We start from the raw sequence: 27,262 nt of genomic DNA, 5'->3' as shown, positions 1-27,262 counted from the left end.
CTCATGACTGTGTGTGTATGAGTGTGGGATCTGATGTATGAGTGTCGGCCAGACGGACGTGAGGGTGGCGTGCAGCATACCTGCTGTAAGCTCCTGCCAAGGATTGCAGGAGGACCTGGGAGCCACGCAGACGCCCGTGGTCTGGTAAGTATGACGATCCTGGGAAGGATGATCTGCAGTATTTAGGGGGTAAACTTTCCCCCAACCATTTTCCCTGAGAATAAGCCCCTACCCTAAAAATAAGCCATAGCGCTTTTTTCAGGGCAAAAAAAAATATGTCAGTGTCTTCTTTTTGGGGAAGCATGGTACGGAGCTCATTCACCACCCTAGAACCAGATGGACCTTGGCCTCTCTACAGTCTCACACCACCCTATCTATCTACCCAAAAAGCACAAGGACAGATGCCCTATTTCTCCATGTCAGCCCTTGTCTGGTCCAATATGGCTGGCTCATGATTCACCAATAGGTCATTTATACGTGTGATGAAAGCTCTTTTCCCAACGGCTGTTGACATCTAATGCTAGACCAGGACTGCAGCTTAGAGGACGGTGCCCCGGGCATTGCCATTAACTGGATGGAAGGCGCCCTGTCAATCATGAGTGGCTGCTATTGTGCACACAGTTTATAATCAGCCGAAGCCCCCAGGAAGAGCGGCAGCCGGGAATTGTCACATCTGCTAACCTGGAGATTTATCACTCTCATCAGGACGGACTGACCTCCTGCTCCTTTCAGCTCTACCCAAAGCAATCACTTAGTATTGTCAACACTAATCGTTTTCCTCATTCAACGCGGGCACCAATGTCCTCTCTCCTCTTCTGCCCGCACCTCTCATGCACTTCATCGTCTAAGCCGCTGATGGTTACTCCCGGACAATGGGCAACACTTATAAAAAAGAGAAAATGGCCACTGAAAAGTTATACACCTATGGAATATTGGAGGGCCATGCGCGGTTGACCTTCATGAGAATGTCCTGCTGCTGATACACACCTCTGCATGGGGGATGAATGGTGCCGGCCACATCAAAGGATTGATACAGAGAGGTTTCATATACCAGTTTCCAACAGCGGTAAACTGTAGTGAGGATAAATACAGTGAAACCTCTCAAAAAGACCAACACTAAAGGAAGACCACCTCTAATATAAGACCACATCTAAGAGAAGACCAACAGTAAGAAAGGATCACCTTTAACAGAAGACCATATCTAGGAAAGGACGACATCTCAGAGAAAACCACCACTAAGAGAGGACATCTTTAAGATATGACCACATCTAAGAGTGGAACACCTTTAAGAGGATCACCTCTATGAGACAACCTATAAGACAAGACCATATCTATGAGAGGACCACATTTCAGAGAAGATCACCACTAAGAGAGGACCACCTCTAAGAGGACCAACACTAAAAGATCACCTCTAATATAAGACCACATCTAAGAGAGGAACACATATAAGAAGAACACCTTTAACATAAGACCATGTCTAAGAGAGGATCACATCTCAGAGAATACCACCATTAAGACTATCTCTAAGAGAGGACCACCACTAAGTGAGGACCACCACAAAAGAGCACCTGTAACACAAGACCACATCTCTAGAAGAGGACTATGTGCCGCCCCCGCGACAGCCGACGGGCTGCTCGGATCCGGATCCGCAGTAGCTCGAGGGGTCTCCGGACCCGAGGCGGGGTTGCGCAGCCGCTCGAAATGAAAAAGGGGAAGAAAGGGTGGATTGGATAGTGTTCGTGACGCCACCCACGGGTCGTGGTAAAATGAGATACCACCGCTGCTGCGTTTAGGAGAGAGGGAGAGTGCCCGGGAGCGATGGGATGGCAGCTGGTGATCTTAACCCCTCCGTAGACAGGGGAAGGTGTCCCGTGGCTCGGTGACGGTAGGCTGGGAACCCGTTGGAAGCAAAGGGGCACAACGTACTAACACAGTCCAGAGATGCTGACACTGACACCGGGTAAACCAAAGTCTTGAACGCTCTGCAGCTTTAGTCCGAACACGCTGGGTCCGTGCCCTTTTGGCATTGCTGGTTGGTCTGAAGCCTTGTCCCTTGGCACTGTATTTACACTTGGTGGATCCCTTTCGCCTAAAACTACTCGGGTCCTGCTCACCTGCGTGGCTAGCAGGGTGAGCGTGCTCTCAGGGTTCACGCTTGGGATTTTCTGGACGGTTTTGGGAAGTCCTATCCCCCTCGTTGCACTAGTACCCCGATTTTGGAGCCGGTGGAGAGCGGTTCATGAAGAGTCCGTCCTCGTCGGGTGAATTACTGGGCTGCATAAAGCTACTTCCCAGCCTAGGGTCCGCGTACCCCGGCGTGCCCTGGCCCCTGCCCGGTTGTAGCACAAGGCCGCCGAACTGCCCTCCGTGGCAGTACCGTGCCCCTTGCCACTACCCCCTGCGACCGGGGTTCCAGCTCCTTCCAGGCCAAGCCAACGTCTGGCACCTGGGACAGGTACTGGAGCCCAGCTCCGCAGCGTGACCTCTTCCTGTCACTGCTCACTGACACTCTCTGACTACAACTGACACGTCTGGCCCTCCTTCTACCATCCCTCCATCTGGGTGGCCCTATTCCCCTCAGGCTGCCCAATGGGTGTTTGGTGGGTGTGGTGCAGAGTGCTCCTCAGGATTTGTGTATACCTGTTCTTAGCAACACCAAAGGGACAGTACCCGTAACCAAGGAGGAGCGGGTACTATGCAGAAGGGCAGATTGCACGGCACCCTTGTGACGACCTGATAGGCCATGGCGTCACAACTACATCTAAGAGGACCACCTCTAATACGGGCATCACACGATACGATCTATCGTGCGATCGCACGAGCAATCGTACCCTCCCCTGACGTTTGTGCGTCACGGGCAATTAGTTGCCCGTGGCGCACAAAGTCATTAAACCCCCGTCACATGCACTTACCTGCTGAATGACCTCGCTGTGGGTGGTGAACATCCAGTTCCTGAAGGGGGTGGGACGTTTGGCGTCACAGCGACGTCACACAGCGGCCGCCCAATAGAAGCGGAGGGGCGGAGATGAGCGGGACGTAAACATCCTGCCCACCTCCTTCCTTCCGCATAGCCGGCAGGACGCAGGTAAGCTGTGTTCATCATTCCCGGGGTGTCACACGGAGCGATGTGTGCAGCCACGGGAACGATGAACAACCGGCACACAGAAGAAGAAACGACTTTTTGAAAATGAGCGACGTGTCAACGAGCAATGATAAGGTGAGTATTTTTTGCTCGTTCACCGTCGCTCGTAGCTGTCACACGCTACAATATATCAAATGATGCCGGATGTGCGTCACTTACGACGTGACCCCACCGACATATCGCACGATATATCGTCTCGTGTGACGCCCGCATAACAGAAAACCATGACTAAGAGAGGACGACATCTCAGAGAATAACACCAGCTTTAACACCATATCACCATCATGAGAAGACCACATGTAACATAGGCCAATGTCTAACAGAGGACCACGTCTAAGAGAAGACAACCACTAAGAGGACAACATCTAACACAAAACCATATCTAAGAGAAGAACACCTCTAACAACAGACCACCGCCAAGAGACCTCGTCTAACACAAGCCAATGTCTAGTAGTGGACAACGTCTAATAGTAGGAGACGATCTCTAACACAAGACCATAATTAAGAGAACACCTCTAACCCTCTAACAGCATGTAAGAGAGTGAACTATAACAATACAGGGCGAGCATTAGGACCCTGCAGAGTCTGCCTGTCTGTCTGAGCGATAAACAGGAAGTTGTTGTGGAGATCCAGGAAGTGCGAGGAGGGAGTTTGGTGTCCATGGCAACGGGTTTTTGAAAACGTAGTAGGTGAAGCAATATGGGCCTTAAAAAAAAAAAAAAAGTTGGTTGTAAGCCCCGGTTGGTGACCAGGGGACTTGTTGGTGAACAGAGCGAGTGACAGCATCTGAGGAGAGTGAAGGGAAACAGAAATTGCGAAGACAATACCACATCACTGTGTGATAAGCGATCCAGTTGTGCGGACCTGGGTACAACTGAAAGAGCATCTGAGGAGAAGTTGAGGAGATGTTTCCCTCCCTGACAGAGCAAGTGATTGATGTCCAGTAAGGCCGTGAGTGACTGCGATAAGAGAGACGGCGTCCGGTGTCATCCCCATTTCAGTAAAATACTGTTGTTCATTTCTGCCTCAGTCTCGGTCTGTGACTCACTGGATCTTAATAGGACCTCTGGTCATTACATTTTTGGCGTAGTCGGCAGGATCCAGTGTTTGTCATGGACGGAGGCGGCGAGGGAAGAAATGATCCCACCGCATCAGCAGCCCCGCTGCTGGGTGCGGGTCTTTTGGCAGCCGCGGCGAATGTGGGAGGGCATGTACTGGTAGGAGCTTTACTCCAGCACATGCCGAAATACGACGGGCGTAATATGGCGTTGCAGGATTGGGCAGAGAGGGTCCAGAGTATTCTGCGGATGTGTAATCTGACTCCCGCATTACGAGCAGAACTGGCATTGAACGCACTAGAAGGCGACGCTAGGCGGACGGTGATGGTACGACCTGAGGCTGAGAGAAGTACGTTAGAGAAAATTTTGGTACTGTTAGAGGGGAGTTCTGGAGGCCGGGCCCGTGTGACCCAGCTTCGATCATTTTTCTTTAACCGCCCTCAAAAGGAAAGTGAGTCTCTGATGCAGTACTCTAATACGCTACAGGAAACATTGAATGAAGTGCAGCGACTAGACCCAGGGGCCCTGGGAGCGTTCCGGGAGGTAGACCACTTGCTCCGGGACCAATTCATCACAGGGTTAGCTAACAGGCTCCTTCGGGATAAACTGTATGAGGTGGCCCGGGCTACCCCAGAAATATCTTTCTGGCAGATTTACCAGGCCGCGGTGGAAAGGGAGGTAGAGTCCATTCTGGTAGTTCAAGGGGCTGTGGACAGTACACGGCTGGAGGGAGACGGAATGCAATTGTCAGGAGCGGAAGGACTGGTAGATGTTGTACAAGCTCTGCGTGCTGAGTTGAAGGAGCTAAAGCTGGAAGTGTCTAAAATCAGAGCTGGGTCGTCCACTACTCCCCTGGAGAGGCCACCAGCTACACCCTCTGGGATGGTGATTCCACTGACAGCCGGACCGCCCTCTTTGAATGACTCAAGCCCCCGTCCCCGGGGAGCAGTCACCTGCTGGAGGTGCGGGCGCCGGGGACACATCTCACGATACTGCCGGATGTCCACAGTCCCCGAGACTCCTACCGCCGACGTTAAACTCCCAGCTGCTGCCATGAGGGGGAAATTCGCAGCGGCCCCCCCCTCACAAAGCCCCCAACGGAATGAGCAAGATTTGTTTGCATGGAGTCCAGTCTTAGAAGCAGAATTTGAAGGACGGAAGATGAATTGCTTGGTTGATACGGGATCTGAATGTACCATTATGCCTCTAGAAGTTTTCGAGAAATACTTCAGTCAACTAGTGGTTCCCGAAGATGGTCGAATGATAAGACTTACTGCCGCTAACAATGGCCAGCTGACGGTGAAAGGGATCGTGTGGATGAGACTGAAAATGTTTGGTCAAGAGCTGGGTCAGAAAGGGGTAGTGCTGGTGGACCACCCCCCTAGAAGAGGGATGGAAGTGACACTGGTAATGAACATTCTGCGAGATCTAAATCATCAGATGTATGCCCGTGAGGGACCCCGTTACTGGACTCGTGCTACAGGTCACCGACCGACACAGAGAATGTTACACCGCCTAGTGCTGAACTGTGATCTGCTGAAAAGTGCAGTCCCTGGGGGCCGGGTGGGCCTTGTCCGAGTGCCATCACGGACCACGATTTCACTGGCGCCCCGACAGGAGGAACTCTTGATGTTGCCAGTGGGGGCGGCGCAGAGGCTGAATGGACTTGAGGTATTACTTGAGCCAGCCCCAGAGAAGTCCTCTTGTGCCAAGGTGCATGTGGCCCGGTCTCTGACGATTGTGAAGAATGGACGGGTGCCAGTCAGATGCATTAACGTGTTGGAGGAGGCTATTACCATTCCTGCTGGGACCATCCTAGCTGAACTGTTCGTGCCAGAGGGGAAGATGTCTGACAAAGCGGTGTTTGAATTGCGGCCAGACCCACAGTCATCTTGGACATATGCGGTCGAAGTAGCAGGGCCTGAATCTCCTACCAAAGAATGGAATGGTCGTGTGATCATGGATCAGATGGGAGTAGATCGGGAGGAACTGACTTCCGTGCAACTAGAACAGTTGGAGAGGGTCGTGTGGGAACATGAAGAGGCCTTCTCGCGACATGCAGAAGACTTCGGGTGCTCACCGACGATTGAGCATGAGATTCCCACGGGGGACACCCCTCCCATTAGAGAACGTTATCGTCAGATTCCCCCGACACTTTATCAAGAGGTGAAGGGCATGGTCGCCAGTATGCTCGACAATCAAGTAATACGAGAGAGCCAAAGTCCCTGGGCTGCTCCCGTTGTCCTTGTCCGAAAGAAGGATGGGACCCTCCGATTTTGTGTGGATTATCGGAAATTAAACGCGCACACTGTGCGAGACGCATACCCGTTGCCTCGGATAGAGGAGTCCCTGTCTGCATTAGGACGGGCCAAATACTTTTCAACGTTGGACTTGGCGAGTGGATATTGGCAGGTACCAATGGCTGAGAAAGATCGGGCAAAGACAGCATTTGTTATGCCAATGGGGCTCTATGAATTCAACCGGATGCCGTTCGTACTCAGTAATGCCCCGGGGACCTTTCAACGCCTTATGGAACACTGTTTAGGCGACCTGAATTTTGAATCGGTATTGATATATCTAGATGACATCGTGGTGTTCGGAACGTCATTTGAAGACCATCTTGAGAAGTTGCGCCAAGTGCTCCAACGTCTCAGTCGCCATGGCTTAAAGATAAAACCAAAGAAATGTCAACTGTTCAAGAGTCGCATAGAGTATCTAGGCCATGTGGTGACTCCCGACGGGGTGTTACCCTCAGTCAGTAAGATCTTAGCGGTACAGGGGTGGGCACCTCCTCAGACTCTACGGGAGGTGCGGGCTTTCTTGGGATTGGCAGGGTACTATCGACGATTTGTGCCCAGGTTTTCACAAGTAGTGGGTCCCCTGAATGAACTTTTAAGAGGGACGGCGCTGGGTCCTCGCAACCGCCCTATCCAATGGGGGCCTCAGCAGCAAAAGGCATTTGACGAGGTGAAAGCCGCCCTAACGAGTGCCCCTTTGTTGGCATATGCCAGGTTTGATACCCCTTTCCTGTTGTACACTGACGGTAGTCTTCACGGGTTGGGGGCGGTACTGGCCCAAATTCAGGATGGCCGGGAGCGGGTCATTGCCTATGGCAGCAGGTCTTTAAGGGACACTGAGCGCAATCCGGCTAATTATAGTTCGTTTCGTCTAGAGCTGTTAGCCCTGGTGTGGGCAATGACGGAGCGCTTTGCTGAGTATCTAACGGGAGCTGAGGTGTTGATCATGACCGATAATAACCCTCTTGCTCACTTAGAGAATGCGAAACTGGGAGCGTTGGAGCAGCGATGGGTCGCTCGCCTTGCTAAGTTTAATTATCAGATTAAGTTTCGCTCGGGGCGAGAAAACGGTAATGCGGACGCATTGTCGAGGGTACCCCTTGGATTTAGGGGAGAAAGCATTGATGACCAGCTCGAGGACACAGAGACCCCTGACTTGGGGCAGGTACCTATCTTCCGCAGTGTGGTACATTCAAGTGGGGTGGCATCAGGGATGCCGTGTGTCCTGGGAAAAACGCCATCAGATTGGGCAAAAGATCAGAACGAGTGTCCAGACATCTCGCGAGTGCGCACCTGGGTACAAAATGGGATTTGGCCGAGTGCAGAGGACAAGGCCCAACTATCCGCAGAACGAATTAAACTATTGCGACAGTGGGATAAGTTGTGTGTGGAACAGGATCTTTTGTATCGTAAGGTGTATCTGCCATCTGAGCTGCAACACCGGTACCAACTGGTAATCCCTGTAGGGATGGGTCCGATGGTTGCCCGCGAGGCACATGAGAAAGGAGCCCACTTTGGTAGTGAAAAGACACTCCAGTGGTTACAGCGAATCCTCTATTGCCCTGACTTGGGAGGGATGGTAGCGGAGGCATGTCGGCAATGTAGGGTCTGTGGGCTCAGTAAGAGTCCTGAGCAGCGGGCCCCTACTCAAACCATTAAAACGTCTGCCCCCTTGGAATTGCTCATGATTGATTATGTCCTGATAGGATACTCGACGTCTGGGTGCTTCTATTGCTTGGTAATGACAGACCACTTCACTAAATATGCTGTGGCAGTGCCGACAAGAGATCAGACAGCGGAGTCGGCGGCTAAGGCCGTGTGTCGTCATTTTCTCCAAGTGTTTGGGTGTCCGCAAAGGATACACTCAGACCAGGGGGCATGTTTCCAGGGGACACTAATGGAAGAGCTGCGCCGGCTGTATGGCATAGCACATTCAAGAACGACACCTTACCATCCCCAAGGAAATGGGGCCTGTGAGCGTTTCAATCGTACCTTGATACAGATGATGAGAACATTAGAGGAAGGGCAACAGGGCCACTGGCCTGAGTACCTCCCTGAACTAATGTGGGCCTACAACAATCGATTGCACAGCACTACGGGCTATTCGCCACACATGTTGATGTTTGGGAGACCCGGGAGGGATATTGAAGATTTGAACATGCCAGATCCCTCCTCTGATTCCCCTCGGACTGCATCTGAATGGGTTCGGGAACACCAGCGGCGACTGAGAGTGGTGCATCAGGTGGTGGGTAATAGACTCAATCAGGTGTCTCATAGGGACACGAGGCCTGTGCAGACGGAACCTTTCTCCCCAGGGGATAGAGTGTTGGTGAGGGTCAAACGACCGACAGGGAAACTGGCCGATCGATGGGAGGCGACCCCATACCTGATAAAGAGACGAGTGAACCCTGAGATTCCAGTTTATGAGGTCGAGCCCGTGGGGGCAGGGGGGCTCACTCGTAATCTTCACCGTAACATGCTACAACGGTGCTGGTTTGAGGACGTGGCTCCCGTTTCTACGGAACCAGAGGCTGTGTCTCAAGGGTCAGGTACTCCTGATGTTTTTGAGTTTGATGATGAGCCCTCCTCTGCGCCTGTTTATCTGCCCCCTGTGAATGATCTGCACCTGTGTGGAAAAAGTGTTGAGCCGGTGGTATGTCCTTCCGAGGGTGAGGACTTGAGTCAGCCACCTGACATGAATAATGGGTCACGGAGTGTCGCACTTCAAGAGGGGGCAGCGTCACGCCTTTCCTCTGATGACACTTCTGAAGGGACTCCTGCCCCTTCGGGGACAGAATCCGTTGGGAAGGACCTTCGGAGAACCACTCGACCTACGGCAGGAATACCCCCTCAGCGCTACGCACAGGATGATTTTGAGTGGGGAGGTATGTCGAGGACGCCAACCTCTAGTGGGGTGGCATGTAAGAGAGTGAACTATAACAATACAGGGCGAGCATTAGGACCCTGAAGAGTCTGCCTTTCTGTCTGAGCGATAAACAGGAAGTTGTTGTGGAGATCCAGGAAGTGCGAGGAGGGAGTTTGGTGTCCATGGCAACGGGTTTTTGAAAACGTAGTAGGTGAAGCAATATGGGCCTTAAAAAAAAAAAAAAAAAAAAAAGTTGGTTGTAAGCCCCGGTTGGTGACCAAGGGACTTGTTGGTGAACAGAGCGAGTGACAGCATCTGAGGAGAGTGAAGGGAAACAGAAATTGCGAAGACAATACCACATCACTGTGTGATAAGCGATCCAGTTGTGCGGACCTGGGTCCAACTGAAAGAGCATCTCAGGAGAAGTTGAGGAGATGTTTCCCTCCCTGACAGAGCAAGTGATTGATGTCCAGTAAGGCCGTGAGTGACTGCGATAAGAGAGACGGCGTCCGGTGTCATCCCCATTTCAGTAAAATACTGTTGTTCATTTCTGCCTCAGTCTGTGACTCACTGGATCTTAATAGGACCTCTGGTCATTACAAGCAGACCACCACCAAGAGACCACCTCTAACACAAGCCAATGTCTAACAGAGGGCCATGTCTAAGGGGTACTTTGCACGTTGCGACATCGCTACTGCGATATCGTCGGGGTCAAATCGAAAGTGACGCACATCCGGCGCCGGTAACGACGTCGCAACGTGTAAAGCCTAGATGCGCCGATAAATGATCGCAAAAGCATCGTAAATCGGTGATCTGTGTAGCGTTGGTCATTTTCATAATGTCGCACCAATAGGAGATATGATGTTGTTCCTCGTTCCTGCGGCAGCGCACATCGCTGTGTGTGAAGCCGCAGGAGCGAGGAACATCTCCTTACCTGCCTCCACCGGCTGTGCGGAAGGAAGGAGGTGGGCGGGATGTTTACGTCCTGCTCATCTCCGCCCCTCCGCTTCTATTGGCCGCCTGCCGTGTGACGCCGCTGTGACGCTGCACAACTTGCCCCCTTAGGAAGGAGGCGGGTCGCAGGGCAGGTAAGTGCGTGTGAAGCTGCCTTAGCGATAACGTTCGCTATGGCAGCTATCACAAGATATCGCATGTGCGACGGGGGCGGGTACTATCGCGCTCGGCATCGCTAGCATCGGCTAGCGATGTCGCAGCGTGCAAAGTACCCCTAAGTGAAGAGAAAGACTAAAAGAGGACCACCTCTAACACAAGTCTTTTTCTTTACTAAGAGAGGACCACCTCTAACACCAGGCCCCAACTAAAGCGGGCTTTACACGCTGCGACATCGCTAATGCGGAGTCGTTGGGGTCACGGAATTTGTGACGCACATCCGGCCGCATTAGCGATGTCGTTGCGTGTGACACCGATAAGCGATTTTGCATCGTTGCAAAACCGTGCAAAATCGCTAATCGGCGACACGGGGGTCCATTCTCAATTATCGTTACTGCAGCAGTAACAAAGTTGTTCCTCGTTCCTGCGGCAGCACACATCGCTGCGTGTGACGCCGCAGGAGCGAGGAAGCTCTCCCTACCTGCCTCCCGGCCGCTATGAGGAAGGAAGGAGGTGGGCGGGATGTTACGTCCCGCTCATCTCCGCCCCTCCGCTGCTATTGGGCGGCGGTTCAGTGACGCTTCAGTGACGTCGCTGTGACGCCGCACGGACCGCCCCCTTAGAAAGGAGGCGGTTCGCCGGTCACAGCGACGTCGCCGGACAGGTAAGTATGTGTGACGGCTCTGGGCGATGTTGTGCGGCACGGGCAGCGATATGCCCGTGTCGCGCAACAGATGGGGGCGGGTACCCACACTAGCGATATCGGGACCGATATCGCAGTGTGTAAAGTAGCCTTAAGAGAAGACCACCTCTAACACAAGACTTTTTTTTAAGGGAAGACCACCTCTAAAACAAGACAACCTTGAAGACAAGGAATAACGACTAGTCTCAGTGTGAGGGGACAGGAAAGAATTTTACCTGCCAGAACCAAAAACTGTGCTCATGGAAGAGGGGGATAGGAGATCCTACCTACCAGGACTAATGACTGGGCTCAGGAGAGACAGGGATTTTGCCTGCTAGGTAAAGCTCAGGGGGGCTTTATACCACCTGGGCTCAGGCTCTATCTTTTTGGAATATGGTAGCTGCACATGAAAACAAGTTATTAGCCAGTGATCAACGACGCCCCCAGCACAGGACACAGCGATGAGACATGTAAGCGAGTGTCTGAAGTTGAATGTGAGCTCCTGGGACAAGTGCTGGCTCCTAGCAGCAGGTGAGGCCGGTGACGTCAGATGTGCCCTTTTAGGGGTGATTTATTGGGGTTTGTGTGGAGCACGAAGGGAGATCATCCATTACTAGGCACTGACAGGATGCTCCATTTTATCTCCAGGCTGGGAGCGCAGGGATTACCTGACATTTTCCTGCTCCTCATCATTAGGAGGCTCAGCTAGCACCGGACTACCACAGAAAAGAATCACACCCATCATCCCTCACTAATACACGAACCAACCATTTCTTGCCCCAATAAACACCCCAACAATAAAGAGAAACCCGAGGAACACACCTTATCACTGCCATCATCCCTGACCCTGGAGCTCACAATCTAATCTCCTATCACACAATGTATCACTGCTCCCATCATCCCCAACCCCGGAGCTCACAATCTAATCTCCTATCACACAATGTATCACTGCTCCCATCATCCCCGACCCCGGAGCTCACAATCTAATCTCCTATCACACAATGTATCACTGCTCCCATCATCCCCGACCCCGGAGCTCACAATCTAATCTCCTATCACACAATGTATCACTACTCCCATCATCCCTGACCCCGGAGCTCACAATCTAATCTCCTATCACACAATGTATCACTGCTCCCATCATCCCCGACCCCGGAGCTCACAATCTAATCTCCTATCACACAATGTATCACTGCTCCCATCATCCCTGACACCGGAGCTCACAATCTAATCTCCTATCACACAATGTATCACTGCTCCCATCATCCCCGACCCCGGAGCTCACAATCTAATCTCCTATCACACAATGTATCACTGCTCCCATCATCCCCGACCCCGGAGCTCACAATCTAATCTCCTATCACACAATGTATCCCTGCTCCCATCATCCCTGACCCCGGAGCTCACAATCTAATCTCCTATCACACAATGTATCACTACTCCCATCATCCCTGACCCCGGAGCTCACAATCTAATCTCCTATCACACAATGTATCACTGCTCCCATCATCCCCGACCCCGGAGCTCACAATCTAATCTCCTATCACACAATGTATCACTGCTCCCATCATCCCCGACCCCGGAGCTCACAATCTAATCTCCTATCACACAATGTATCACTGCTCCCATCATCCCTGACCCCGGAGCTCACAATCTAATCTCCTATCACACAATGTATCACTACTCCCATCATCCCCGACCCCGGAGCTCACAATCTAATCTCCTATCACACAATGTATCACTGCTCCCATCATCCCCGACCCCGGAGCTCACAATCTAATCTCCTATCACACAATGTATCACTACTCCCATCATCCCTGACCCCGGAGCTCACAGTCTAATCTCCTATCACACAATGTATCACTGCTCCCATCATCCCTGACCCCGGAGATCACAATCTAATCTCCTATCACACAATGTATCACTGCTCCCATCATCCCCGACCCCGGAGCTCACAATCTAATCTCCTATCACACAATGTATCACTGCTCCCATCATCCCCGACCCCGGAGCTCACAATCTAATCTCCTATCACACAATGTATCACTGCTCCCATCATCCCCGACCCCGGAGCTCACAATCTAATCTCCTATCACACAATGTATCACTGCTCCCATCATCCCCGACCCCGGAGCTCACAGTCTAATCTCCTATCACACAATGTATCACTGCTCCCATCATCCCTGACCCCGGAGCTCACAATCTAATCTCCTATCACACAATGTATCACTGCTCCCATCATCCCCGACCCCGGAGCTCACAATCTAATCTCCTATCACACAATGTATCACTACTCCCATCATCCCCGACCCCGGAGCTCACAATCTAATCTCCTATCACACAATGTATCACTGCTCCCATCATCCCTGACCCCGGAGCTCACAATCTAATCTCCTATCACACAGTGTATCACTACTCCCATCATCCCCAACCCCGGAGCTCACAATCTAATCTCCTATCACACAATGTATCACTGCTCCCATCATCCCTGACCCCGGAGCTCACAATCTAATCTCCTATCACACAATGTATCACTGCTCCCATCATCCCCGACCCCGGAGCTCACAATCTAATCTATCACACAATGTATCACTACTCCCATCATCCCCGACCCCAGAGCTCACAATCTAATCTCCTATCACACAATGTATCACTACTCCCATCATCCCCGACCCTGGAGCTCACAATCTAATCTCCTATCACACAGTGTATCACTACTCCCATCATCCCCAACCCCGGAGCTCACAATCTAATCTCCTATCACACAATGTATCACTGCTCCCATCATCCCCGACCCTGGAGCTCACAATCTAATCTCCTATCACACAGTGTATCACTACTCCCATCATCCCCAACCCCGGAGCTCACAATCTAATCTCCTATCACACAATGTATCACTACTCCCATCATCCCCGACCCTGGAGCTCACAATCTAATCTCCTATCACACAGTGTATCACTACTCCCATCATCCCCAACCCCGGAGCTCACAATCTAATCTCCTATCACACAATGTATCACTGCTCCCATCATCCCTGACCCCGGAGCTCACAATCTAATCTCCTATCACACAATGTATCACTGCTCCCATCATTCCCGACCCCGGAGCTCACAATCTAATCTCCTATCACACAATGTATCACTGCTCTCATCATCCCCGACCCCGGAGCTCACAATCTAATCTCCTATCACACAATGTATCACTACTCCCATCATCCCTGACCCCGGAGCTCACAATCTAATCTCCTATCACACAATGTATCACTGCTCCCATCATCCCCGACCCCGGAGCTCACAATCTAATCTCCTATCACACAATGTATCACTGCTCCCATCATCCCCGACCCCGGAGCTCACAATCTAATCTCCTATCACACAATGTATCACTGCTCCCATCATCCCTGACCCCTGAGCTCACAATCTAATCTATCACATAATGTATCACTGCTCCCATCATCCCCGACCCCGGAGCTCACAATCTAATCTCCTATCACACAATGTATCACTACTCCCATCATCCCCGACCCTGGAGCTCAAAATCTGTCACGCTCCCCGGGTCCCCTGCTCTGCTCCCCGGCTCTCCTGCCTCGTTCCCCGGTTCTTCGGTCCGGTCCCCGCCGCTCCCCGCTCTCCAGCCTCCATTGCCTGCGCTTCCCAGGCGTCCTGGTCCCCGCTCCCGGCGCCCGTCGGCTTCTCAGCCCCAGCCCGGCTCTGCTGCTTCCTCCTCACCGCTTCCTGCTCTGGCTTCTGGCACCCGGGCCGCGCGCATGCGCATTAGGGCGCGCGCGCGGTCATTGACCCTTTCTTAAAGGGCCAGCGTCCACTGACAGGAAATGAAGCACACAGGTACAGGGTATAAAGGGGTTTAGTGTCCAAGTGGGCGGGGCCTGTTCTTCGTGTTTCCCAAGCTAGGAGTCAGGTCTCCTTGTGTTCCTGTGAGATACTCACCTCTCTTTCTTCTAGAGCCGATCCTGCCTTGCCATCCGGTCCTGCCGAATCCCGAACCCCGAACGCTGTCTATCTGCCATCCTGACAGTCCGTACCATCTCTGATCCCTGCGGTGACCCGTCATCTCGCTCCAACGGTTCCGGACTCCGCCTGACATCATCTCGGCTTCCGAACCTGAGCTCCGTCACCCGGACTACCATCAGTGACTCCGTGGTCCCAGGGACTTCTCCATTATACTCTTGTGCACGGACTGTCCTGTTACCTGTAGTGCTCCAGCTACCGGACCCCTTACCATCATCAAGCAGTTCGGCCCAGTGGATCCACCTCCTGGGTCTGCCCGTCCACCTGGCCCTAACAGTAAGAACAGGCCATGGATCCCGCTGAAGCACTAGCAGCCTTACAGGAGGAACTCACACGCCAGCGTGAGACTCAGACCCGCATGCTGCAATTCATGTCTTCTGTGGACGCCCGCCTGAACACGCTACAAGCGTCAGTTACGGCTTGAGCATCTCGGGCTTCCACTAGACAATCCACGGCTCCAGCTCCCGTGGCAGCCTCTTCGGATGCTTCCAGACTTCGTTTGGCCTCACCACCCCGGTACGCCGGAGATCCCAAGACCTGCAGGGGATTCATAAACCAATGCTCCCTCCATTTCACGCAGCTGCCGCATTTGTTTGCCTCCGACCAAGCCAAGGTCGCCTTCATCATGTCCCATCTAGAGGGTGAGGCACTGGCGTGGATGAACCCCTTGTGGGAAAGGGAGGAACCTGTGACCACGAACATCCAGGAGTTCCTGCAGGCATTTCGTGGCACCTTTGACGAGCCCGGACGCGCCTCCGCGTCTTCTTCATCTCTTCTCCGGTTACGTCAGGGGACTCTGACGGTGGGTCAATACGCCATCCGTTTTCGCACCTTGGCTTCGGAACTCGGGTGGAACAACGAGGCCCTAACCGCCGCCTTCTGGGAAGGACTCTCGGGTCGAATTAAAGATGAGCTGGCTGGTCGTGACGTACTGTCCACCCTGGATGCCCTGATTACCCTAGCGACTCGAGTGGACATTCGCTTTCAGGAGCGATCCAAAGAAGTGTCCCGTGAGAGACGTCCGGTACGGCATTCCTCTCCTCCGCAGAAGCCCGCCGTACTTCAGTCAACGGCATCTGGTGTCTCCGTCCACGAGCCCATGCAGATCGACCGTGTGCGGCAGTCTGAACAACGCCGAGCAGAGCGGCTCGCCAAGGGCCTCTGCTTCTACTGCGGAGAGGGCACACACCTGCTACGCTCCTGTCCAGAGAGGCCGGGAAACTCCAAAGCCTAGGGTTGGTTGGAGAGGCCACCCTAGGTGCTGGGACTCTCTCAGACCCGGTTACGTGGACTGTGCAAGTGACAACGGGAGAGACGCGGTTCACGGCTGAGGCGTACCTCGATTCTGGGGCAGCAGGCAATTTCATCCAGCAGGCCACGGTGGACAAGTACCAGGTGCCTGTTACTCCACTCGACAAACCCCTCGTGATTGCCTCTGTGGATGGGAGACCCCTCTCTGACACCATCTCCTGGATCACCAGGCCGGTCGAACTGCGTATCGGTGCCCTGCACACCGAGAACATCGCTCTCTACGTCCTCCCACACATGTCCCATCAAATCCTGCTGGGAATTCCCTGGTTACGGACACACGAACCATCAGTCAGCTGGGGCACTGGTGAAATCACCCGATGGGGCTCTTCTTGCCATGAGAACTGTCTGAAGACCATACAACCCATCCGACGACCTCCGGTTCCAGAGTCCCTACCGGGACTGCCCTCGGCCTATTGGTCCTTCGCGGACGTCTTTGATAAAAAGGAGTCAGAGGTACTTCCGCCACATCGTCCTTACGATTGTGCCATCGACCTGCTCCCGGGAACCACACCACCTCGAGGACGGATATATCCATTGTCTCCAGCCGAAACAAGGGCCATGTCTACTTACATCACAGAGAGCCTGGCAAGGGGATTCATTCGGAGATCCTCCTCTCCTGCTGGAGCAGGCTTCTTCTTCGTTAAGAAGAAAGAAGGCGACTTACGCCCATGCATAGACTACCGGGGATTGAACCAAATCACCGGGAAAAACAAGTACCCCCTGCCGCTCATCCCCGAATTGTTTGATCGGCTTAGAGGAGCTCGTGTGTTCACCAAGTTGGATCTTCGGGGTGCCTACAACCTGGTCCGCATCCGCTCTGGGGACGAATGGAAGACCGCGTTTAATACTCGCGATGGGCACTATGAATACTGCGTGATGCCCTTTGGCCTGTGTAACGCACCAGCAGTCTTTCAAGAATTGGTGAACGACGTTTTCCGGGACCTTCTCTACGTCTGTGTGGTGGTGTATCTGGATGATATCCTTGTCTTCTCTCCGGACCTCCAGACCCACAGAGAGAACGTGCAGCTGGTTCTACAAAGACTGAGAGAGAATCGTCTGTACGCCAAGTACGAGAAGTGTGTCTTTGAGCAGTCTTCTCTCCCCTTCCTGGGTTACATCATCTCCGATACCGGACTGCAGATGGATCCAAAGAAGGTCTCCTCCATTCTCAACTGGCCTCCTCCTTCTGGACTGAAGGCAATCCAACGCTTTCTGGGATTCGCCAACTACTACCGCCAGTTCATCCCTCACTTCTCTGCTCTGACTGCTCCTCTCTCCGCCTTGACCAAGAAAGGGGCTAATCCAAAGGACTGGTCACCTGCGGCCGACGCCGCGTTTGGCTCTCTGAAGCGGGCATTTGCCTCCTCTCCTGTACTCCACCGTCCGGAGTTAAACCGCCAGTTCACCTTGGAGGTGGATGCCTCCTCCTCGGGAGCCGGAGCAGTGCTCATGCAGAAGTCCTCCTCCGGGAAGATGGTGACTTGCGTTTTTTTCTCCAAGAGCTTCTCAGCGCCTGAACGCAACTACACCATCGGTGACCGAGAGCTATTGGCAGTCAAACTGGCTCTGGAGGAATGGCGCTACCTTCTGGAAGGAGCAGTGTATCCCGTTATTATTTACACGGACCACAAGAACCTGGAATACCTGCGGTCTGCTCAGCGGCTGAACCCACGGCAAGCCAGGTGGTCCTTGTTCTTTGCCAGATTCGATTTCCAGCTCCATTTCCGACCCGCGGACAAGAATGTACGCGCTGATGCCTTGTCCAGGTCTTTCATGCCCATGGAGCAGGAGGAGGAGACATCCCAACCCATCATCTGTCCTAGTAAAATCATTCCGGTGGCTCCTGTAACCTTGGCCCAGATACCGCCCGGGAAGACCTATGTCTCTGAGACTGACAGGCAAAAAGTGTTACACTGGGGCCATGCCTCGAAAACAGCCGGTCATGCTGGTCAGAAGAGAACATGGAGTGCGATTGTACGTCATTACTGGTGGCCATCCCTTCGCACGGACGTCGCTTCTTTTGTCTCTGCCTGCTCCTCTTGTGCCAGGAACAAGACGCCCAAACACCTGCCATATGGCCGTCTTCTGCCTCTGCCTATACCCTCAGTTCCGTGGCAACACATTGCGATGGACTTTATTACGGACTTGCCATTGTCCTCCGGACACACAGTCATATGGGTCGTGGTGGATCGATTCTCTAAAATGGCTCATTTCGTCCCTATGGCTGGACTGCCCTCTGCCCAGGAACTCGCGGACGCCTATATACATCACATCTTCCGCTTGCGTGGCTTTCCATCACACATTGTGTCCGACAGAGGAACTCAGTTCACCTCCCGCTTCTGGAGGGCTCTCTGCAAACATCTGGGAGTGACTCTGGACTTTTCTTCAGCCTACCATCCTCAGTCGAACGGCCAAGTGGAACGGGTCAATCAGATCTTGACCTCCTTCTTACGTCACTACGTCAACGCCCATCATGACGACTGGTCCACGCTTCTTCCTTGGGCTGAATTCTCCCATAACCACCACGTCAGTGAGTCCTCCTCCAGCTCTCCCTTCCATGTCGTTTACGGACTTCAGCCTTCCGTCCCATTGCCTGTATCCTCTTCCTCGGATGTCCCTGCTGCTGATGCTGTAGCCCGTGACTTTACAACCATTTGGGACTCTGTTAAGGCGTCCCTTGCACGTGCCTCCCTGCGGATGAAGAGACACACAGACAAGAGACGTCTGGACCCTCCGTGTTTCTCTCCTGGAGATCTCGTCTGGCTTGCTTCCAAGTACGTCCGATTGAAGCTACCATCCTACAAGCTGGGTCCTCGCTACATCGGGCCGTTTAAAGTCCTCAGCAAGATCAATGAGGTCTCCTACAAGCTACAGCTCCCGGCCACGATGAGGATACCCAACTCCTTCCACGTCTCCCTGCTCAAGCCGGTTGTCCTTGGTCCCTTCTCCGCTGCTGCCAGTTCGGCTCCTCCTCCTATTGCCGATGACGACATCTATGCGGTAAGGGATATCGTGGCCATGAAGACCGTACGGGGTCGACAGTTCTTCCTGGTGGACTGGGCAGGGTATGGTCCTGAGGATAGGTCCTGGGAGCCCCGGGAGAATGTGGGCACTCCTCTGATCCGTGCCTTCCTGTTCCGGTTGCGGGGAGGGGGGCGTGGGGGGGGGGGTACTGTCACGCTCCCCGGGTCCCCTGCTCTGCTCCCCGGCTCTCCTGCCTCGTTCCCCGGTTCTTCGGTCCGGTCCCCGCCGCTCCCCGCTCTCCAGCCTCCATTGCCTGCGCTTCCCAGGCGTCCTGGTCCCCGCTCCCGGCGCCCGTCGGCTTCTCAGCCCCAGCCCGGCTCTGCTGCTTCCTCCTCACCGCTTCCTGCTCTGGCTTCTGGCACCCGGGCCGCGCGCATGCGCATTAGGGCGCGCGCGCGGTCATTGACCCTTTCTTAAAGGGCCAGCGTCCACTGACAGGAAATGAAGCACACAGGTACAGGGTATAAAGGGGTTTAGTGTCCAAGTGGGCGGGGCCTGTTCTTCGTGTTTCCCAAGCTAGGAGTCAGGTCTCCTTGTGTTCCTGTGAGATACTCACCTCTCTTTCTTCTAGAGCCGATCCTGCCTTGCCATCCGGTCCTGCCGAATCCCGAACCCCGAACGCTGTCTATCTGCCATCCTGACAGTCCGTACCATCTCTGATCCCTGTGGTGACCCGTCATCTCGCTCCAACGGTTCCGGACTCCGCCTGACATCATCTCGGCTTCCGAACCTGAGCTCCGTCACCCGGACCACCATCAGTGACCCCGTGGTCCCAGGGACTTCTCCATTATACTCTTGTGCACGGACTGTCCTGTTACCTGTAGTGCTCCAGCTACCGGACCCCTTACCATCATCAAGCAGTTCGGCCCAGTGGATCCACCTCCTGGGTCTGCCCGTCCACCTGGCCCTAACACAATCTAATCTCCTATCACACAATGTATCACTGCTCCCATCATCCCCGACCCCGGAGCTCACAATCTAATCTATCACACAATGTATCACTGCTCCCATCATCCCCGACCCCGGAGCTCACAATCTAATCTATCACACAATGTATCACTACTCCCATCATCCCCGACCCCGGAGCTCACAATCTAATCTCCTATCACACAATGTATCACTGCTCCCATCATCCCCGACCCCGGAGCTCACAATCTAATCTCCTATCACACAATGTATCATTACTCCCATCATCCCCGACCCCAGAGCTAACAATCTAATCTCCTATCACACAATGTATCACTGCTCCCATCATCCCCGACCCTGGAGCTCACAATCTAATCTCCTATCACACAATGTATCACTGCTCCCATCATCCCCGACCCCAGAGCTCACAATCTAATCTCCTATCACACAATGTATCACTACTCCCATCATCCCCGACCCCGGAGCTCACAATCTAATCTCCTATCACACAATGTATCACTGCTCCCATCATCCCCGACCCCAGAGCTCACAATCTAATCTCCTATCACACAATGTATCACTGCTCCCATCATCCCCGACCCCGGAGCTCACAATCTAATCTCCTATCACACAATGTATCACTGCTCCCATCATCCCTGACCCCGGAGCTCACAATCTAATCTCCTATCACACAATGTATCACTGCTCCCATCATCCCCGACCCCGGAGCTCAGAATCTAATCTCCTATCACACAATGTATCACTGCTCCCATCATCCCCGACCCCAGAGCTCACAATCTAATCTCCTATCACACAATGTATCACTACTCCCATCATCCCCGACCCCGGAGCTCACAATCTAATCTCCTATCACACAATGTATCACTGCTCCCATCATCCCTGACCCCAGAGCTCACAATCTAATCTCCTATCACACAATGTATCACTGCTCCCATCATCCCCGACCCCAGAGCTCACAATCTAATCTCCTATCACACAATGTATCACTGCTCCCATCATCCCCGACCCTGGAGCTCACAATCTAATCTCCTATCACACAATGTATCACTGCTCCCATCATCCCCGACCCCGGAGCTCACAATCTAATCTCCTATCACACAATGTATCACTACTCCCATCATCCCCGACCCCAGAGCTCACAATCTAATCTCCTATCACACAATGTATCACTGCTCCCATCATCCCTGACCCCGGAGCTCACAATCTAATCTCCTATCACACAATGTATCACTACTCCCATCATCCCCGACCCTGGAGCTCACAATCTAATCTCCTATCACACAATGTATCACTACTCCCATCATCCCCGACCCCGGAGCTCACAATCTAATCTCCTATCACACAATGTATCACTGCTCCCATCATCCCTGACCCCAGAGCTCACAATCTAATCTCCTATCACACAATGTATCACTGCTCCCATCATCCCCGACCCCGGAGCTCACAATCTAATCTCCTATCACACAATGTATCACTACTCCCATCATCCCCGACCCCGGAGCTCACAATCTAATCTCCTATCACACAATGTATCACTGCTCCCATCATCCCTGACCCCAGAGCTCACAATCTAATCTCCTATCACACAATGTATCACTGCTCCCATCATCCCCGACCCCGGAGCTCACAATCTAATCTATCACACAATGTATCACTGCTCCCATCATCCCCGACCCCGGAGCTCACAATCTAATCTATCACACAATGTATCACTGCTCCCATCATCCCCGACCCCGGAGCTCACAATCTAATCTCCTATCACACAATGTATCACTGCTCCCATCATCCCCGACCCCGGAGCTCACAATCTAATCTCCTATCACACAATGTATCACTACTCCCATCATCCCCAACCCCGGAGCTCACAATCTAATCTCCTATCACACAATGTATCACTGCTCCCATCATCCCCGACCCCGGAGCTCACAATCTAATCTCCTATCACACAATGTATCACTGCTCCCATCATCCCCGACCCCAGAGCTCACAATCTAATCTCCTATCACACAATGTATCACTACTCCCATCATCCCCGACCCCGGAGCTCACAATCTAATCTCCTATCACACAATGTATCACTGCTCCCATCATCCCTGACCCCGGAGCTCACAATCTAATCTCCTATCACACAATGTATCACTGCTCCCATCATCCCCGACCCCGGAGCTCACAATCTAATCTCCTATCACACAATGTATCACTGCTCCCATCATCCCCGACCCCGGAGCTCACAATCTAATCTCCTATCACACAATGTATCACTGCTCCCATCATCCCCGACCCCGGAGCTCACAATCTAATCTCCTATCACACAATGTATCACTGCTCCCATCATCCCCAACCCCGGAGCTCACAATCTAATCTCCTATCACACAATGTATCACTGCTCCCATCATCCCCGACCCCGGAGCTCACAATCTAATCTCCTATCACACAATGTATCACTGCTCCCATCATCCCCGACCCCGGAGCTCACAATCTAATCTCCTATCACACAATGTATCACTGCTCCCATCATCCCCGACCCCGGAGCTCACAATCTAATCTCCTATCACACAATGTATCACTGCTCCCATCATCCCCGACCCCGGAGCTCACAATCTAATCTCCTATCACACAATGTATCACTGCTCCCATCATCCCCGACCCCGGAGCTCACAATCTAATCTCCTATCACACAATGTATCACTGCTCCCATCATCCCCGACCCCGGAGCTCACAATCTAATCTCCTATCACACAATGTATCACTACTCTCATCATCCCCGACCCCGGAGCTCACAATCTAATCTCCTATCACACAATGTATCACTGCTCCCATCATCCCCGACCCCGGAGCTCACAATCTAATCTATCACACAATGTATCACTGCTCCCATCATCCCTGACCCCGGAGCTCACAATCTAATCTCCTATCACACAATGTATCACTGCTCCCATCATCCCCGACCCCGGAGCTCACAATCTAATCTCCTATCACACAATGTATCACTGCTCCCTTCATCCCCGACCCCGGAGCTCACAATCTAATCTCCTATCACACAATGTATCACTGCTCCCATCATCCCCGACCCCGGAGCTCACAATCTAATCTCCTATCACACAATGTATCACTGCTCCCATCATCCCTGACCCTGGAGCTCACAATCTAATCTCCTATCACACAATGTATCACTGCTCCCATCATCCCCGACCCCGGAGCTCACAATCTAATGTATCACACAATGTATCACTACTCCCATCATCCCCGACCCCGGAGCTCACAATCTAATCTATCACACAATGTATCACTGCTCCCATCATCCCTGACCCCGGAGCTCACAATCTAATCTCCTATCACACAATGTATCACTGCTCCCATCATCCCCAACCCCGGAGCTCACAATCTAATCTCCTATCACACAATGTATCACTGCTCCCATCATCCCCGACCCCGGAGCTCACAATCTAATCTCCTATCACACAATGTATCACTGCTCCCATCATCCCCGACCCCGGAGCTCACAATCTAATCTCCTATCACACAATGTATCACTGCTCCCATCATCCCTGACCCCGGAGCTCACAATCTAATCTCCTATCACACAATGTATCACTGCTCCCATCATCCCCGACCCCGGAGCTCACAATCTAATCTCCTATCACACAATGTATCACTGCTCCCATCATCCCCGACCCCGGAGCTCACAATCTAATCTCCTATCACACAATGTATCACTGCTCCCATCATCCCCGACCCCGGAGCTCACAATCTAATCTCCTATCACACAATGTATCACTGCTCCCATCATCCCCGACCCCGGAGCTCACAATCTAATCTCCTATCACACAATGTATCACTACTCCCATCATCCCCGACCCCGGAGCTCACAATCTAATCTATCACACAATGTATCACTGCTCCCATCATCCCTGACCCCGGAGCTCACAATCTAATCTCCTATCACACAATGTATCACTGCTCCCATCATCCCCGACCCCGGAGCTCACAATCTAATCTCCTATCACACAATGTATCACTGCTCCCTTCATCCCCGACCCCGGAGCTCACAATCTAATCTCCTATCACACAATGTATCACTGCTCCCATCATCCCCGACCCCGGAGCTCACAATCTAATCTCCTATCACACAATGTATCACTGCTCCCATCATCCCTGACCCTGGAGCTCACAATCTAATCTCCTATCACACAATGTATCACTGCTCCCATCATCCCCGACCCCGGAGCTCACAATCTAATGTATCACACAATGTATCACTACTCCCATCATCCCCGACCCCGGAGCTCACAATCTAATCTATCACACAATGTATCACTGCTCCCATCATCCCTGACCCCGGAGCTCACAATCTAATCTCCTATCACACAATGTATCACTGCTCTCATCATCCCCGACCCCGGAGCTCACAATCTAATCTATCACACAATGTATCACTGCTCCCATCATCCCCGACCCCAGAGCTCACAATCTAATCTCCTATCACACAATGTATCACTGCTCCCATCATCCCCGACCCCGGAGCTCACAATCTAATGTATCACACAATGTATCACTACTCCCATCATCCCCGACCCCGGAGCTCACAATCTAATCTATCACACAATGTATCACTGCTCCCATCATCCCTGACCCCGGAGCTCACAATCTAATCTCCTATCACACAATGTATCACTGCTCTCATCATCCCCGACCCCGGAGCTCACAATCTAATCTATCACACAATGTATCACTGCTCCCATCATCCCCGACCCCGGAGCTCACAATCTAATCTCCTATCACACAGTGTATCACTACTCCCATCATCCCCGACCCCGGAGCTCACAATCTAATCTCCTATCACACAATGTATCACTGCTCCCATCATCCCTGACCCCGGAGCTCACAATCTAATCTCCTATCACACAATGTATCACTGCTCCCATCATCCCTGACCCCGGAGCTCACAATCTAATCTCCTATCACACAATGTATCACTGCTCCCATCATCCCTGACCCCGGAGCTCACAATCTAATCTCCTATCACACAATGTATCACTACTCCCATCATCCCCGACCCCGGAGCTCACAATCTAATCTCCTATCACACAATGTATCACTGCTCCCATCATCCCTGACCCCAGAGCTCACAATCTAATCTCCTATCACACAATGTATCACTGCTCCCATCATCCCCGACCCCGGAGCTCACAATCTAATCTATCACACAATGTATCACTGCTCCCATCATCCCCGACCCCGGAGCTCACAATCTAATCTCCTATCACACAATGTATCACTGCTCCCATCATCCCCGACCCCGGAGCTCACAATCTAATCTCCTATCACACAATGTATCACTACTCCCATCATCCCCAACCCCGGAGCTCACAATCTAATCTCCTATCACACAATGTATCACTGCTCCCATCATCCCCGACCCCGGAGCTCACAATCTAATCTCCTATCACACAATGTATCACTGCTCCCATCATCCCCGACCCCAGAGCTCACAATCTAATCTCCTATCACACAATGTATCACTACTCCCATCATCCCCGACCCCGGAGCTCACAATCTAATCTCCTATCACACAATGTATCACTGCTCCCATCATCCCTGACCCCGGAGCTCACAATCTAATCTCCTATCACACAATGTATCACTGCTCCCATCATCCCCGACCCCGGAGCTCACAATCTAATCTCCTATCACACAATGTATCACTGCTCCCATCATCCCCGACCCCGGAGCTCACAATCTAATCTCCTATCACACAATGTATCACTGCTCCCATCATCCCCGACCCCGGAGCTCACAATCTAATCTCCTATCACACAATGTATCACTGCTCCCATCATCCCCAACCCCGGAGCTCACAATCTAATCTCCTATCACACAATGTATCACTGCTCCCATCATCCCCGACCCCGGAGCTCACAATCTAATCTCCTATCACACAATGTATCACTGCTCCCATCATCCCCGACCCCGGAGCTCACAATCTAATCTCCTATCACACAATGTATCACTGCTCCCATCATCCCCGACCCCGGAGCTCACAATCTAATCTCCTATCACACAATGTATCACTGCTCCCATCATCCCCGACCCCGGAGCTCACAATCTAATCTCCTATCACACAATGTATCACTGCTCCCATCATCCCCGACCCCGGAGCTCACAATCTAATCTCCTATCACACAATGTATCACTACTCCCATCATCCCCGACCCCGGAGCTCACAATCTAATCTATCACACAATGTATCACTGCTCCCATCATCCCTGACCCCGGAGCTCACAATCTAATCTCCTATCACACAATGTATCACTGCTCCCATCATCCCCGACCCCGGAGCTCACAATCTAATCTCCTATCACACAATGTATCACTGCTCCCATCATCCCCGACCCCGGAGCTCACAATCTAATCTCCTATCACACAATGTATCACTGCTCCCATCATCCCTGACCCTGGAGCTCACAATCTAATCTCCTATCACACAATGTATCACTGCTCCCATCATCCCCGACCCCGGAGCTCACAATCTAATGTATCACACAATGTATCACTACTCCCATCATCCCCGACCCCGGAGCTCACAATCTAATCTATCACACAATGTATCACTGCTCCCATCATCCCTGACCCCGGAGCTCACAATCTAATCTCCTATCACACAATGTATCACTGCTCCCATCATCCCCAACCCCGGAGCTCACAATCTAATCTCCTATCACACAATGTATCACTGCTCCCATCATCCCCGACCCCGGAGCTCACAATCTAATCTCCTATCACACAATGTATCACTGCTCCCATCATCCCCGACCCC

This window comes from Anomaloglossus baeobatrachus, chromosome 12 (assembly GCF_048569485.1).
Source record: "Anomaloglossus baeobatrachus isolate aAnoBae1 chromosome 12, aAnoBae1.hap1, whole genome shotgun sequence".
NCBI lineage: Eukaryota > Metazoa > Chordata > Amphibia > Anura > Aromobatidae > Anomaloglossus > Anomaloglossus baeobatrachus.
This window is presented reverse-complemented; position numbering follows the sequence as displayed.